This window comes from Mytilus galloprovincialis, chromosome 2, assembly GCF_965363235.1.
Source record: "Mytilus galloprovincialis chromosome 2, xbMytGall1.hap1.1, whole genome shotgun sequence".
Lineage (NCBI taxonomy): Eukaryota > Metazoa > Mollusca > Bivalvia > Mytilida > Mytilidae > Mytilus > Mytilus galloprovincialis.
The window spans coordinates 5,488,191-5,505,586 of NC_134839.1; the positions used below are offsets into that span (position 1 = coordinate 5,488,191).

Below are 17,396 nucleotides of genomic sequence, written 5' to 3' on the forward strand. Positions count from 1 at the left end.
CCGAGTCCGATGTCAGAAGATGTAACAAAAGAAAATATATATAATGTATATACACGTTTCCCAAAAATTTATAAGGAACTGTTATAATGTTCCAACTAAATTAGCGATCTAATTTGAACTAACTAATGTTACTTATAAATATAATTCACGTAGAAACTTTTGTAAAAAAAAATCTTTTCATTTATAGACTTAAATGATTTGCAATTTGCTAATTTCCTTTGATTACTAAAAAAAGTCGATCGCCTTTTCGGTTCTTTTCGGTCCTTTCCGGTCCTTTTTTTTTTATCCTTTTCGGTTCTTTTCTGTTCTTTTTTGTAAATCGTCACTCTTTTCTGTTAGTCGTCACAACTCCTGATAACTATTAGCCAAAGCTAAAATGTAACATATGACTGTAAGTCCATCCTCCCATCATACACAACTCTATAATTAGACTTTTTGTTATGCCAGTAGATTCGATTTTTTTTTGGTTCATAAAGGTACGTTGTGAAATACAGCTCGAAATCACGTTTACTCTTTTCACCTTTGTGCTGACATGAATTATCATTGATATGGTCATATTTATAAATTAACTGTGTACAAAACCTTTGAAGTTTTGAAATACTCAGGCTTTTCTACCTCAGGAATAGATTACCTTAGCTGTATTTGGCAAAACGTTTAGGAATTTTGGTCCTCGTTGCTCTCAAACTTCGTTCTTTATTTGGATTATTTTTTTTAACTTTTTTTGATTCGGGCGTCACTGATGAGTTTTTTGTAGACCAAAGGCACGTCTGGCGTAAATACAAAATGTAATCCTGGTATCTATGATGAGTTTATTTTATATTCCTTCAATAACGGCTATTCTAATGCTGTTTTTGCAAACCTATTCTGTTTGAAGCAGTATTTGTATTATCTCTGGGAATCTATTTATTTTCCTAATAAATAAATCTAACTAAATGTAATAGGTTGAAGTTAAACGTCAGATGAACGGCATGAAAATGATAACATGTGGTGTATTTGTTAAAGAAGGAAATGATGCTGTACAAATAGATGTTTGTGAGAAAACGACGTCACAATTTGTTCCGAAAGTAAAGTATCTATCCAAGTCAGCTGAACGAACAATTGTTGTACAGCAATCAGACAGCGGGTTACGTTTTGTAGTAAGTTAATATTTAGGTAAAAATATTTAGTATGGTCATAAATTTATACTCTACAATTGGTTTTCACTTCCAAACCTTTATTTGTCATTTATGTTAAACTTTAATTTCATAAAGAACATATATAGTTCGCTGTTTAAAATCCATATGACTACAATTCCATGCTATACTACCTTTATCTACTTAAAAGTATCATAAGTATTTCGAATAAAAACAGACACATACAGATGAAGAAACCCTATCGATAATTTGAGCTACATACTTGAAAGGGTATGGCAATTTCTGCTCTACTTGTTGCTTCAAATTTGCTCACGACAAATTAAATCTTGCAACAAAATGTGTTAAATGATAATGTATTGATGCACTTTGTATTACCACTGTAAATGACACGTTCGTACTTAACAACTCTACACAACATAAACATACACTGGTCCATGTGTTCTGCAGGACAAGTCCATTCGACTTATTAATATTAAGACATCAATGCACAATGAATTGAATGCTAACATACTTTTAAATAGAGTTGAAACGATCAAGACAATAAAAGTTTATTCTAAATTTATTCAGTGTTTGTTAATCGCAAGATGATTAAGTTTGTGACCGAAGTTTATTAGCTGGTGAAAATGATAGACAATCAACACATAACCATGGACTAGGGAATAGTTGTATAGTTATCACAGGTCTTATTCCGACCAGTAGTAAAACCCTTGCAAAAGGGGAAGCTTTTTGGCTGGGCGGGATCTGATGATGGCCCTACCATATTGTATTTATTGTTAATATGCTCTCATCCTGACTGAACATGCCTGCATAATATATTTTCCACTGGAAGTTAGGCAACCAACAATCAATTAATCAATCGTAATCATGGGGCTGAGAAAAAGGTTAATTTATAGAACGATGCTTATCAATTGGTGTTTATATGTCCATGCGTTCCCATTTGTTAATTGAACTTTTCCAAACTGGTTGTTTAAATATATAGTGCTTTAATTTGTTTTTTAAGAATCCAATTCTATTAATTACCTTTCAGTTTACGTATGTTTACTATCTTGCACAAGTTACATGACAGTTTTTCCCCCACACACTTGCCCTGTGCAGTGGCCAATGTTCTAATGAGAGGTTTCTTAGCTAAGATCATTGCATAAGAATTGCATTACGCGAAACTTTTTAATAGTATTACATTTCTACAGATGTCGATATGATAAGGTTTTTTTTTTCTAAACAAAAGAACATGTACACTTGTTTTAAAATAAAAGTTTGCCATTAATTTATATGAGATATATGCATGTTGAAATATGAAGTATCATATGACTTTGAATGAAAGAAAAAAAAATGTTTTATTTTGATTTTTTTATGCATTTCAATTAACAACAGATAACAGTTTTAACTGGTTCAAATATAACAGTGGACATCAACAGATCATATGTGGACATGAATGTTACTTTGTCAATAATCAACAAAGATCTTAATCCTCCTGGTGGAATTTGTGGGAATGAAACTTGGTTAGACATTCCTGGTATTGGTTATGTTTCCAGCAAAGGACAAAAGGAGTCGGTGTTTATTCAAACATGGACGTAGGTGGTTTGTTCAACTATATGATGTCTACAGTTTACAATTACCTAAAATGCACAAAGCTTTCAAATTGAAAATATTTAAAATAAAAAAAAATAATGAAATCACTAGCCAGTCAACAATAAGGTTGTGAGTTGGAGCCCCGATCATGCTGGAGCACTTGACTCCAATCTTAATTGACCGCTGCAGCAATAGCCGCAAAACGGTGCTTAAAATGGCGTTAAAACACAAAAAATTAAATTGAACCAACAAGCCTTACAAAAAGCGACGAAAGAGCAAACAATATAGTTGTACTCAATTTAGCAGTAACCAATAACTAGACCTAAAAAAAACCGGAAAATATAGCGAATTATTTAATGAATTTGAAATTGATCTATAGAAGCCAAAATCAATTAAGATTTTTCAACATTTTATTTTGACAGAAACACTAAATAAACATACTGAGTATTATAAAAAAAGAAGATGTGGTATGATTGCCAATGAGACAACTATCCACGAAGGACAAAAATGACACAGAAATTAACAACTATAGGTCACCGTACGGCCTTCAACAATGAGCAAAGCCAATACCGCATAGTCAGCTATAAAAGGCCCCGATAAGACAATGTAAAACAATTCAAACGAGAAAACTAACGGCCTTATTTATGTAAAAAAAGTGAATGAAAAACAAATATGTAACACATACACAAACGACAACCACTGAAATACAGGTTCCTTACTGTGGCGGGGTTAAAATAGTTTGAAGGCACATACCCTCCCCTTACCCGGAATAGTGTAACAACATATCAACATAAGACCAAACTATAAACATCAGTAAAACTAGGTTTACCTCAGCAGATTAATACAAATAGAAAAAATCAACCAAAAACATTGTGTACGCGCATTTAACAACCAATTTGACTTAATACAGATCATATATCCACGCCTAGCTTACAGACATCTGCCAATGCTCAGTTTTACTTTCTGTTCTGAAAATCGTTTCGGTAGCTACGGTATTTGTTGTTGTGAACGTCAGAAGTATTTCAGAGCAGAGCTTTCATTGGTTAACATATTAATTTTAGAACGGAAAGTAGAAGTCCAGGCCTTGAAGTCATAAAACTTTCGAGTCAGTTTTTTGTACTCGTACTTTAAAATCAACAAATCAAAATGCTGGATTTCATGTTTCGAGCAAGATTTTTGTGCTCCGAGCACTGAGCAAAGTTTTATGACTTCAACCCCTGGTGGACGAAAGGTAGGGCAATGATCAGTACTTTTATAAGATGGATTCGAGCTAATAGAGAACGGACACGCGAGATACTTTTTTTTTCAAATGAATGTATATGTCTACCTATTAAACAATAACAAATACGCTTATTCATTATAGATCATCGTGCTTTAGTATTGATAGTATTTTCTGTTGAGGGGCATATTTGTATGTTCAAGTTGCTTGGTTTCGCGTTTTAAGTTACTGGCACATATATGTTCATTACAGGTTAACCAAAGGCAAAAGCTCATTCGATGCTGCCATTCCTTTTGGATCTCAGAACATTATCAGTGATATTGGATACTGTAAATGTGCGTCAAATTGGGTGTACTGTGTGGTACAACAATATGAAATAAAATTAATTGAGGATTTGTTTACGAAAGAGTTATTTTATTTCTCATATGTTTGCGTTCATGTCAATTAGTCTTCTTTGTTTTATCTTACCAACATCATGTGTACCAATCAATGCAATATAGAGCTAACAACAACTGAAAAGACTGAAAATAAACGTTAAGTCTTGTTCTGAGTTAAAGTTATTTTTTCGTATCATTTCTTGATAATGCAGTACTTTTCTGATATTTGAAAAGAAATCAATTTAATGTATTGTTCTTGACAATTCAACATGTTGTTTTGTATGGAGAAATAACAATTTCTTGACAGTAAAAACAGAGACCGAATAAATCGTTATTGACTGCAATGCGGTATATGTCAAATAGACAACAATCCGATCAAAGAGTAGATAACAGCCGAAAGCCATCAATTGGTCTTCAACGCAGCCTCAGCTGGATCTGAAATAAAAATGTGGACGTCGTTGTCATACCAAAACCATATAAAGTGAACTACTAGTATTATTACAAAAACCTACAAGACTCAGAAAGGCGAGAGGTTCATGACTTTGGCTAGTCGCAACAATGCGGCGGTGTTAAACTTGTTTTGTTAGATCTCCATCCTCCACCGATACGTCTAGCCAATGAAGTATAATCATACTAACACCAATACGCACAGTAACACTCAGTTTAAAAGAGTCCGATGTCAGGATAGGAGAAACTGATCAAAATGACAATGATTAATAAGTTAAACAAAGGACTACTAACAGTTTCTGAAATGCCAGCTCCAGGCCTCAATTAAACTGATTGAAGATTATGTCTTCATCATATGACAATCAAGCATAATCCCTCCAGTCGTGGCTTAAGTATCCTGCCATCATAAAATATATGAGAAACATAACCCGTATCATGCCAAAAACGGGTTAGGTTTTGAATGAATGCCGCAATTTTGTGCTTTGTAAAGGATATTGCCTTAAAAATTGGATGTGAATTACATGAACATATTATTAGATGTCTGCATGTTGGTTTATATTTACAAATGTTGTCCTTGCACTGATGATAAAATTTATTTAATGTTTAACTAGTTTGTGATATCGAAAACATTGGTGTAATATTTTTTTATAGTAAAACACAGTATTCTTTCATTTAAATAAAATACATCGAAACCAACACGAGCGAATAGAAAATAGAACAAGGTGGGATATATAAACACCATAAGTTGATGACGAGGGAATGTCACCATCTAAAAAATTATAAAAGGTGTTGACAACTCTTCTCTTTTATCATAAATTTTGGTATGAAGCGTCCCGTTATTGATAAAGATAGCAAGATCTAGGAAAGAAAAGTGTTCATTGTTAGTATTAGCTAATACCAAATATTTATTATAAAACATTTGAATAAAACCAGCAGATGTGAATTCAACGATTCGATATTTGTGGACAATAGACCAAAGTTAATTCCCACTCAGTATGTCTGATTATTTCTACTAAAATCGAAATAAAAAAAAAATAAAATAATACTAAGTTACTTTATAAGTGATTTTCATTTAAGCCCGAGTCACACTGTCACGTTTTATTCCGTTTTAAAATTCTACGTTTCAACTACGTTTTGAATAAAAATGTCCCGTTATTTTGAAAGTTAGAGTTCTACGTTCTCATCAAATTTTGCTACGTAATAGTACGTGTAGACCCAATTTCTACCACGCATTGATACGTTTCGATACGTAGTAAATACGTTTTGTTATGTTCCGCTAGACTTTGATACGTATTGCTAGGTTTCTACTTTGTTTCAATTTTCGCTACGTTTGTTGTTGAATTTTCAAAACATACGGGGCAGGTCCCGTTTTGAACAAAGGATCACTACGGTTCGATACGTTTTGTTACGTTTATTCCCGTTTCGCTACGCTTTTAAAACGTAGTAAAACGTAGCTGTTGAAAAGTAACAGTGTGACTGGGGCTTTACATTTTGAAAAATATTGATTTTAGTTAAAATGATATGATATTTTTAAAATGGAAACTCACTTTTGTCCAATGTTCATGTATAATAGAAACCCCAATTAATTGAAATTACTCATATTTTGAATGATTCCAGATTGCGTTCGCTATAAACAAATTTAAAAACAATCTATCCAATTGTCATTATAAAAAAAGCAACAAATAGTTGGTTTACATTTTGTCATTTTTTGTCATGGATTCATTAGGATAGTTCAACTATATAACTAGTATATATTTGTTTAGGGGCCAGCTGAAGGACGCCTCCGGGTGCGGGAATTTCTCATTACATTGAAGACCTGTTGGTGACCTTCTGCTGTTGTTTTTTTCAGTGGTCGGGTTGTTGTCTCTTTGGCACATTCCCCATTTCCATTCTCAATTTTATCAACCAGAAATAGAATTTGCATTCATCGATAATGTTTCAATAATGTCCAAGGTGAAAACATCAAAGACAAATGGTCACTGGACTACCAGACGCTAATTGTGATAAAGTCAGCCAAAACAATATATTCCGTTTACATTCTGTCAAATCTTTTGTCAATATAGGAAAATACACAATAAACAGCGGACACAAATATTCTCAGGGTTTGGATATGATGTTTTTTTTTTGTTCATTCGTTTAAATTAAACAATTAGCAAATCACGAAAAGCATGCAAGTTAATATCAAATAAAAAAATGAGAACCATTAAGGAAAATATGAGGTTAAAAGTAAGGCGCTCGTATAATAAAAAATACTGAAAAGTTAACGTTTAATCAGCGGAATATACTTTAAATTTACTAAATTGATTTAATTCTTAAATCTTAATCTATTTTTTTTAGATCAAAATTACTGTTTAATTCAAATTCGGTTTCCCAGTTTAAATGGTTAGGTTTAAGTTGAACTAAATTAAAAATCTTAATCTAATTTTTTTGTCGATATTCCCCTCATCTGAATAAATAACTTAAAGTTATGCAATACAGCAGGTAAATGTATATATAGTTTGCCAAATCAAATTCAAGTTCGGTGGGGTTCGTTTTGTTGAATCTTTAGTTATCTCTGTTGTGGCTTGTGTACTATTTTATGTATGTTTTGTATTTTTTTTAGCCATGGCTTTGTCTGTTTGTTTTCGATCTATTAGTTGGAATGTCCCTCTGGTATCTTTTCATCTTCTCGTATACCCACTGGTTATCTTAAAAATAGGGCTATACAGATTTTTTAAATGTTCAATAGTTTTGTTTTAATTGTCTTGAAAATTGGAATTTCCGGGATTACACTATAATACGATGTAATTATCCATTTAAAACTTCTAATTTTTTTTATTTTTTGGCTCTTTCATTAGGGTCCTAATTGAGTTAAACAAAATCTGTTTTTTCCTATGATAAAAAAGTATGTCATGACTTAATCTTTATAAATGTAAACATGGTCATAAAACATCAACTATTTATAGGTGAAATGCCATTTTGATGAATCTGTCATCTGCTGCTCAAGAACTATATATTCTATATTTGAAAGTTGCTTTCCAATGTTCTGCTTGGCAGAAACTATTTTAAAATGAAGCAAAATGTCATGTAATACGATATATGATGGAAGATGTTCATAAAGTTGACGCGCCGAATTTCATTTTTTTAATAGACAACTTTCGAGTTAGATGCATTTCCGTCGAAAACTTTAGTTTTAGTGAACATCATTCGTGCGTTTAGGGGCGTCGTCACTTAAGTTCCAACGGTGAGTGAGTGGTTGGAAAACTATAAAGCTATATTGCAAGAATAATTCGGAAAATTGAATTCTCATAATTGTCTTTCAACACTGCTGTCATTAGGGAATTGTGATTAAGTACCTACAAAACAAACATTATTTCTTGTTTATCCTGCACAATGACGATCACTAAGACGCTTGATAAACGTAAATAGTGCAGGGATACAGGTGATCCCCTCTTTATGGTAAATGACGTCATAAAGACGCGCATAGTTGACGAGTTTTTTTCAGGTGACGGATGAACTCGAAAGTGGTCTATTGATTCATAAATTACGGACATTACGCACAGGTAGATTTACTCTTTCTGCTAGCTCTCCATTGTTAATATAAATTAATGTCAGTCATAAGGGAGACAACTTTTTTAGGGTCAACTACGGAAATTGGCAATTAGCCTATAATTCCTTGATTTATTTATAATATTACCATGGAGTTCTGCAAAACTTAACATCATGCATACATTCTATGCATCAGTTAAACCAGATAGTAAAAGATAGTTAGTCCTTGCAGTCTCATCATGTCGGTAATATTGCACAACTAAAATATTTACAAGATAACAGACATTTTTTACATTTAATTTGCATATTCAAATGATTAGCAAGACATTTTTTTTTGAAAATAATTGTGAAGCGATCCTTGTTTATGTTCTGACATGGCAAACATTTTATAGTTTCTATTTAGTTTATTCGGTATCGCTTGATTTTATTCCGTATTTCTTGCTTTTCATTCATTTTCTCAATGACTGTGCTATTTTTCACCGTCTTCTTTATCCTTTGGAATTTTTCTTCTAATGATTAAATAAGATGCATAACTTTTTCAACAGTAGTACTAGAGCCAAAAATTTGTAGGACAAATATCAGGGAACCAATACCAACTTAACTTCAAAAATTTAAAAGGTGACAACTTTTGCACTTGGCATAATTGCAAATTTGTCCCGTAAACGGGTAAACCTTGTTTATATTTCAAAGTTTCACATTCGATTAACTCAAAAGATGAGGCGGGAAGATTCCAGAGGGACAGTCAAACTCACAGATTGCAAACAAACAGACAAATAAAAGTACACAAGACATGAACAACATAAAAAACTAAAGACAACCCCCACCAAAACTAGAACGTGATATCTGGTGTTCTCCGGAAGGGTAAGCAGATTCTGCTCCACATGTTGCCCCCGTGGTGTTGCTCATTCTATTACAAACCCGGTAAATAGTCCAATTCGGTAGGTCACATTCGTGAAAAGGGAAGGGGGAGGTAGATTGTTGTTTCGACATGAGGAACATTTCCGATATCACCTGTGAAACACCTATATCAAAGTGTTACGGTTAGAGAATTCGTTTGTACGATGCATAAGGCAATTACGTCTGGTATCACAAAAGGCAATAGACAACTTTCGAGTTCGATGCATTTCCGTCAAAAACTCTGGTTTTAGTGAACGTCATTTGTGCGTTTAGGGGCGTCGTCACTTCCGTTCCAATGTTGAGCGAGTGGTTGGAAAACTATAATTCTATATTGTACGAATTATCGGCAAATTGAATTCTCAAAATTGACAATCAGCATTGCTGTCATTAGGGAATTGTCATTAAGTACCTACAGAACAACCATTATTTCTAGTTTATCCTGCACAATGACGATCACTAAGACGCTTGATGAACGTAAATAGTGCAGGGATACAGGCGACCCCCTCTATCTGGTAAATGACGTCATAAAGGCGCGTATAATTGACGAGTTTTTTACGGTGATGGATGAACTCGAAAGTGGTCTATTGTCATTGTATGATGGCTTATCATGTGAAACGACTAATTACACGAGTTTAAGGAGAGTATCACGACGTGTGTCAAAGTAGAGCAGGAACTGATACCCATGTAGTTTTTGTGAATTATGTTTTTTTCGTAGTTATCGTTTTGGCCTCGATATAATTGATTTTATGTGACTCTTTCACCCTTTTCGGATAGCATTGTGTTATTAACCAACATAAAAGTTGAGTTACGAAATGATATAATAACATTAAATCGTAATAAAAATAATATAAAAATAGATAAAAATGTATAATACATGCACCAAGTAGTACTTAAGCTCAAATATCAGGATATATTCAGCAATTTTTTCAGTATTCAATAAGAGTAAAAGCTAATGATTTACTAATAACATTAACAAAGAATTGCAATTTTTTGTTTCATTTTATTTCAAAAGTGAATACTTTTTTTTCATATCTACTTATACATTATAGAGAAACATATAAGTACATATATAGAAATATATTCCATGCTAGTTATAACTTTTCTCTGTCAAATTCTTCAAGACTAATAATTCCATCTTTGTCTTCGTCCATGATTGACCAGTGATGAAACACAGTCGCGTTGTCCGTTATTTGCCTCTGTTCCAATGCTGTAGTGAACTCAAACTGTTCCATCATTCCATTCCTACAGAAAAAATGGTAAATATAAGTATCTTCAAATCAGTTTTAGCTTGTTATAAGTACTGGTTTAACTAACTATACAATCAGATTTAGCTCTCTGTAAAACCGAGTTTAACTGTGAGAAATGCCCGTACCAAATCCTGATTATGGTCACAGTTGGTTTCCATTCGTTCCGTTAGTTGATAATTCTTAACTTTTGGTTATGTCATATTTTATGGGCTCTCCTTTTTGGAGTTTCGTATTTTGTTAATACTTTTCAAAAAGATATAAGAACGAGATTAAATATTCACATATTCTTATAAACCTATCTAGGTACCTTGGAAATTCAGTCAGGAATAACAGCTGCTGTCAACAAAATACTACGGCGTTTCCAAGTAATATTAACAGGACCAAAACGAATAAAAAGAACAAAACTTCATACTTCAAATTTACCAATAAACACCGTTATTTCTTTGAGATAATTAAAATCAAAGTGGCATGCAAATAACAAAATGTGCGGAATAACATTAGTTCATTAAAACCATTTTCATTATCTCAACATTATTAATGGCAATTTATCACTTTTTTAATCTTGATTTGTGTAGTTCTAAAACTATAGAAACAAAAAATATAGTACAATGTATCCCAGTAAAACAAATATTGGTTTGATTCAACAAACGATTAAACCACACATATAACTTGACTACTTGATGTATTTAGACTAACCAAATGACAAACACGCACCTGCACATTTCTAAAATCCGTATTCTCATCAAATTGGTTGCGAATACAAAACGTTTTGTTCTGAAAGGTGTCTTTAATACTAAATCACACAGTGCCTTATCGAGAGTTGTTTTGAAACAATAGTTTTCTTAAAACAGTATGCATGTATATGTATAAAAAGAAATTATGGCGTAATCATCAATGTAACAGCAACAAAACCATATCATCAAACTCCGAAACAGTGGTGACGTTGCTTCGCTCAACTATCAAACGTAGCGTAGTAATGAGGACGTAACCTCTGTTTCGGAGTTCGCCATATTACATGAAATACATTTTTGTCATAAGAATGTATAACTTGTATTGTGCTTTAATTTTCTGGCATTTAAAACCAATTAAAGAAAGCATATTTCTAATTAAGTAAACTAGACGCGCGTTTCGTCTTCCTACTTACGAATCAAGGAGTTGGAAGGATAAATTAAATGTAAAATTGTTAATAAATAAATTTATACTAACTTGTTGATATCTAGATCCATAAACGTCACATATGCCGACATGTCGGTAGTAGGAAATGGTGCGCTACGTTTTCCCTTTTCCTTGTAACACTCGCATGCACCTTGATTTACAACACAATCTTTACCAATCGGTTCTCTGCGACACCTACATCCACAGCAGAAGATGTTGCATTTATTATGTCCACAACAAGGAGTACCTTTAGTGCAGTCCTTGCAGTACTTTTCTTTAAATTTACGACAACATGCTCCGTAAGTTGTATCCATGACAACAAAGCATATTAAAACTACAAGCACAAATCGTGGGAGTTTTCCGTTAAAAAAAGACATCTGCAATACAACAATAATTGATTTACATTATTTTTTTTCACATTTCGAAATATACCAACTTTTTAGAGTTCACAGGCACTGGTCGGTCATTCATGTGCCTTTTTTAGTCGTATTCGTAAATTGACTTATTACAGTGATTGACTTGGCTTAGATAGATTGTATCAAATGTGTATTATTATACAATTACAATGTACGATGTTAATCATATTTTCCCAATGCTAATAAATTTGAACTGCACTTATCAAAGTCTTCTCCTTGTAATTAGCATGTAAAACAAAAGAAAAATACCGATCGAAAAAATCACACATATACAAGTTGATAATTAAATGAACATGTTCCCTTTGTATGGAAATCCAAAAATATTAGCTGATCGGCACCAAAATGAAGCTTTTGATGTACATTATATACCTCAGTCGCTAAAAAAGAAAACCAACAAGATAATGTTCCTGGAGTTATATTTTGACAACATATTTGTTTAGAAAACCTGATAATCGGTTATATTGTTCATGTTTTTGTAAGCAATTGTCGATGACCCTTACGTTTACAAACGTCATAAAGAATTTGATAAAACATTAGGTGATACTAATTTGTGTGTGCGTGATGCGTTTATAGGCACAATCATCATCAGATATTTTTGATACTTAAGTTGAAAAGACAATGTAAAAAAGATATAAAACAATACAACGTGACTCAAATAGAGCAGCAGAAATAGTCTAAGACCAACTTTTCCAGCTTGAGGCCTAGGTAAATGCAAAAGAGAGGCGAAAGATTCTTAAAAAACAAACTGACAATGCCATAACAAAAAATGAATAACGATCAAAAGACAAACTGCATGTACAGTATCCAAAATTCAACATAGAAAACTAAACACTTAGCAACACTGACTCCACCAAACAAAGGTTTTTTTTTTGCTGTGTTGAAGACTCATTGGTGGCCGTGTGCTGATTTCTGCTCTTTGGTCGGGTTGTTATCTCTTTGACACTTTCCCCATTACCATTGTTAGTTTTAATATTTAAGGAATGACTGTAATATTTTTTCTGTCTATGAAGAAATAACATAAAAAAATTGGTGCACACTGAATAACGCGCGTAGCGGGTTATTTAACAGTGTGCACCACATTTTTTATGTTATTTCGAATAGACAGAAAACATATTACAGTCATTTCTTATAATTTAATTCTAAATTCCATGTTAAACCGTAGAAAACCATGAAAAAACTTTGATGACGTCACGGTCACATGACTAAATTATGTCTAAGGGGTAATAACAAAATAACGTCAGCCAATCAGAAGACGCGTTACATCCAAAATTAAATTATTATGGTTTAATAAGTTATCCACTGAAAATTTATGTTCAAAATGTAGAGTTTTAATCATACAGAACCATATCAGAACCAACGCATTGCTTATTGAAATCAAAATGAAGATTTCTCATGTATAATTTTTAAAGGTTTTAAAAAAGCCTATAGTAACCATCTTCGCTAGCCAAGGGTTACGATCGACTCCCGCTCTCTGTGGAGAAAAAGCGGGAGTGGATCGTAACCCTTGGCTAGAGAAGATGATAGTAACTGATATCTTTTAAAAGGGAAAAGGAACTATTTTTTGTATTGCATTTGATATAAAACGTTCGATTTAAGGTGGTACCCAACACTTGCACTAAAATTAATTTAGCTCGTTTAATCTTGATTAAATTTTGTCAAAGTACTTACTTTAACCCTTTAACAAAAATATAAAAAATTCAAAAAATTTTGAACCAACCGTTTTGTCAGAAAAATTACATTGGTTATATAGCAGTTTGACAAACACCAATTTTTATCATTGAGAAGCTTTATATTCCCTTTACAACACAACGTAATCAAAACGTTTAGCTGACTTTACAGAGTTATCTCCCTGTAGTGTTAGGTACCACCTTAAAATCATATATTTATGTTTTTTTTTCAAAATCAATACATATACATATGATAATGCAAATATGTTTAGTATACAAATAGTTTTAATCGAAATGGTATATGCAAAAGTTCATATGGTAAGAAATTGTTTTGATCATTGAATGGTAATTTAAAAATTTGGGGTATGAAATAGTCATTTTTGGTATAAAACTGTCAAAGTACGAAAAGACAACCTACCAAGGTTATTATGTTTTATTTTCGATTATATTGCATTACTCAACTACTTGTGAATTTCTGCAATTTAAAAACTGGGCGTAAATTTCTTCATTACGACATGTCATCTGTGGATTGAACGGTAAATTTGAGTCAATCAATGAAAAAAAAACATGTTGCATTATTATTGCATTCAAATCACCATTTTTTCGACTGAAACTCTTTCTGCAGTATTGTTAATCTTTATATATACGATATCGAAACCGATAAGTAAATAGTCTATATACTAAGTAAGTTAGATAGATAAGAAATAATACGATATACTTACTATATAAAGTAAATCAAGTAACTCTCCGCCGTTTGGAAACAATATCTGATCAGCTCTGCTTATATAGTAGTATTTATTAATTGTGAGTTCGAAAGGTTATCGTGTGATTATTATTCAAAAGAAAACGGCAAAACATGATATAAACATAAACCTTCAACTTCAGCATTGAAATTCTAAGTATTAATTAAAAAGAAGTTTCCGGTTAGGCGCTAAGCACTAAATCAATCAGAGTTCTTTTTCGACAGGGGATATCGTTCATTGCTTTGTGGAGTCACATTCATCAGTGACACAAATATTTGTCGATTAAAATTCTTCTTTCGCGGAATCCTAAATGATATAATAAAAAGCACGTGTACACTCACATGCAGGAGACAAAAATAGTAAGACACTTTATATAATGCATAATATGTGTAAATTTCTAGTTCATTTAATTGTCTAACTGTCCAAAAATAAAGTTTGATGGCTAAGCTGTCATTTGCACTTCCTCATTGTTTTTCATTAATCTTACGGTTATATAAGAAACACGCGTTGTGCATGTACGATATCAACGGAATTCCACGAACATTCGCGGATATCATCAAATTGAATTTGCGTTTTTTTGCTTTAATATATTTGTTTGTTTTATGTCATTTGTAACGAATTAAAAAAGAAACATCTTAGACTGTATATCAATTTGAAAGCTGCCTTAGAAAGTTTTGATACATGTATGTTGTGAAAAAATACATATAATTGAAGCCCTATAGTTGAGTGAATAATAAAAAAAAAGTGTGAAGCTCTAATAGTATTTAAAGAAAAACTATAAAATCTAGTATTGTTACATCGGCCCTTAATCATCAGACATGGCTTCTCACTGTATAACTGACTTACCGGTTAGGGTGTTACATCGGCCCTTAATCATCAGACATGACTTCTGTATAACTGACTTACCGATTAGGGTGTTACATCGGCCCTTAGTCATCAGACATGACTTCTGTATAACTGACTTACCGATTAGGGTGTTACATCGGCCCTTAATCATCAGACATGGCTTCTCACTGTATAACTGACTTACCGGTTAGGGTGTTACATCGGCCCTTAATCATCAGACATGACTTCTGTATAACTGACTTATCGGTTAGGGTGTTACATCGGCCCTTAATCATCAGACATGACTTCTGTATAACTGACTTACCAGTTAGGGTGTTACATCGGCCCTTAATCATCAGACATGACTTCTGTATAACTGACTTACCGGTTAGGGTGTTACATCGGCCCTTAATCATCAGACATGGCTTCTGTATAAATGACTTACCGGTTAGGGTGTTACATCGGCCCTTAATCATCAGACATGACTTCTGTATAACTGACTTACCGGTTAGGGTGTTTCATCAATTCATATTGATGTCAGATAGAAAATATTACTAGATTAACAACCCTTTCTGGAACCGTGGAGTACAGAAAAACGTTTTACGACCACATTAAAAAGATTAATTTAAAATGGGGAAAGGGTTTCAAATTCCACTATATTGACACTGATGTGTGAACAAAACAATCAGACATAATAGGTAAAACATGTCACAAATAGGGGTACATCAATCAACATCGTGTTATTTAATTAATCACTATAAAACTAGCGTATGTCTCTAAAAGAAATGCAATAGCAAATCAGTTCTTAAACCTGTTTTAAATTTAGGAAGAGTATATATTTATTCAAAATCATAATACAGGGAATATTCTTCCATTCAAATAAAAAAAAAAATAATGGAATTAAAAAGATGTGGTATGCGTGTCAATGAAGCAACTCGCCATCCAAGTCACAATATGTAAAAAGTAAACAATTATAGGTCAATAAAGAGGGGCCAAAGATAACAGAGGGACACTCAAACTTATAGATCGAAAATAAACCGATAACGCCATGGCTACAAAAAGAAAAACAAATCAAAGTATGGCCTTCAACACGGAGCGGTAGCTGACGCAAAACAGCAAGATAAACAAGGCCCCAAAGGGACTAGTGTAATACAATTCAAACAGGAAAACCTGAATAAAACAAACATAAACGAGAAACACTTATGAACCATATCAACAAGCACCAGTCCATTAAAAAACAGGCTCTTGTCTTGGACTCGCAAACAAGTGCAGCGGGTTAAAATGTTATAAAAGGCGCCAACCTTCATCCTAACCTGAACAGTTGTGTAACATTAGAAAGATGCACTTTCAATTGAAATGGCTGAACACAATCAAAAAGACATATTAACGAAAAAGTAAACAAACACTGAACAATTTAATGTTTGTACAATAATCCTCATTTTTCTAACATCTTTACTACGACCTCATCATTACCGAATCAATTAATCAAAGCTTCTTGTGACTTCATCTAATATGATACATTTTTGTTTAAGGGCCAGCTGAAGCACGCCTCCGCGTACGGGAGTTTCCTTCTGCACTGAAGACATATCGGTGGCCTGTTGTCTGCTCTTTGGTCGGGTTACTGTATCTTTGACACATTCCCCATTTCTATTCTCAATTTTAAGTTAGCTAGTGTCACAGAGAAGTATGTAGCTACTGACGACATCCTCATTTACCCTACATTCAATGGAAATGTTACCATGGTTACACCAAAAACTAATTTCAACCACTTCATCATCTTTGTTTGACCTATTTTTCTCTTTTCTGTTTATATATCTTTTCTTAATTTTCAAACCCATTCAGACCCTTAATAATATTTTGTGTCATTACTAAATGATAAACGATAAAATTTGTGCGTTAACTATCAAATTATTTTTAACAAGTAAAACATGTTTACTATCAGATCTATCCGTCAGCAGTACTCGTAACCTTGTCTTGTCAGTTTAAATATGTTTTATTTCCCTTTAACTATTTTTTGCAGTATGTATGGGTGGAAATGAAAGAAGATAGTTGAATTAGATTTTGTTTTTATTTCAACTATTCAGTATTTGTAAATATAGCTAGACAAAAACTCACAGTTGTTACATGACAGTCGCATACAATTCCATTACAGTGACACAAATGGGTGAACAAA

The 17,396-nt window shown here is 32.8% G+C and overlaps 2 long non-coding RNA genes across 3 annotated transcripts; one reads left to right on the forward strand and one right to left on the reverse strand.

Moving 5' to 3' along the window:
• Nucleotides 1-920: 920 nt before the first annotated feature.
• Nucleotides 921-4,464, forward strand: LOC143062727 (uncharacterized). Its single transcript, XR_012974823.1, has 3 exons — nucleotides 921-1,136; nucleotides 2,505-2,704; nucleotides 4,174-4,464. It is a non-coding gene; the product is annotated as an uncharacterized LOC143062727 (long non-coding RNA).
• A 5,686-nt stretch (nucleotides 4,465-10,150) lies between these two features.
• Nucleotides 10,151-17,396, reverse strand: LOC143062728 (uncharacterized). 2 transcript variants are annotated; one of them, XR_012974825.1, is made up of 3 exons: nucleotides 17,339-17,396; nucleotides 11,624-11,949; nucleotides 10,151-10,412 (listed from the first exon to the last, which is right to left on the reverse strand). It is a non-coding gene; the product is annotated as an uncharacterized LOC143062728 (long non-coding RNA). The 2 variants fall into 2 exon arrangements; XR_012974824.1 differs by lacking the exon at nucleotides 17,339-17,396 and adding an exon at nucleotides 14,378-14,502.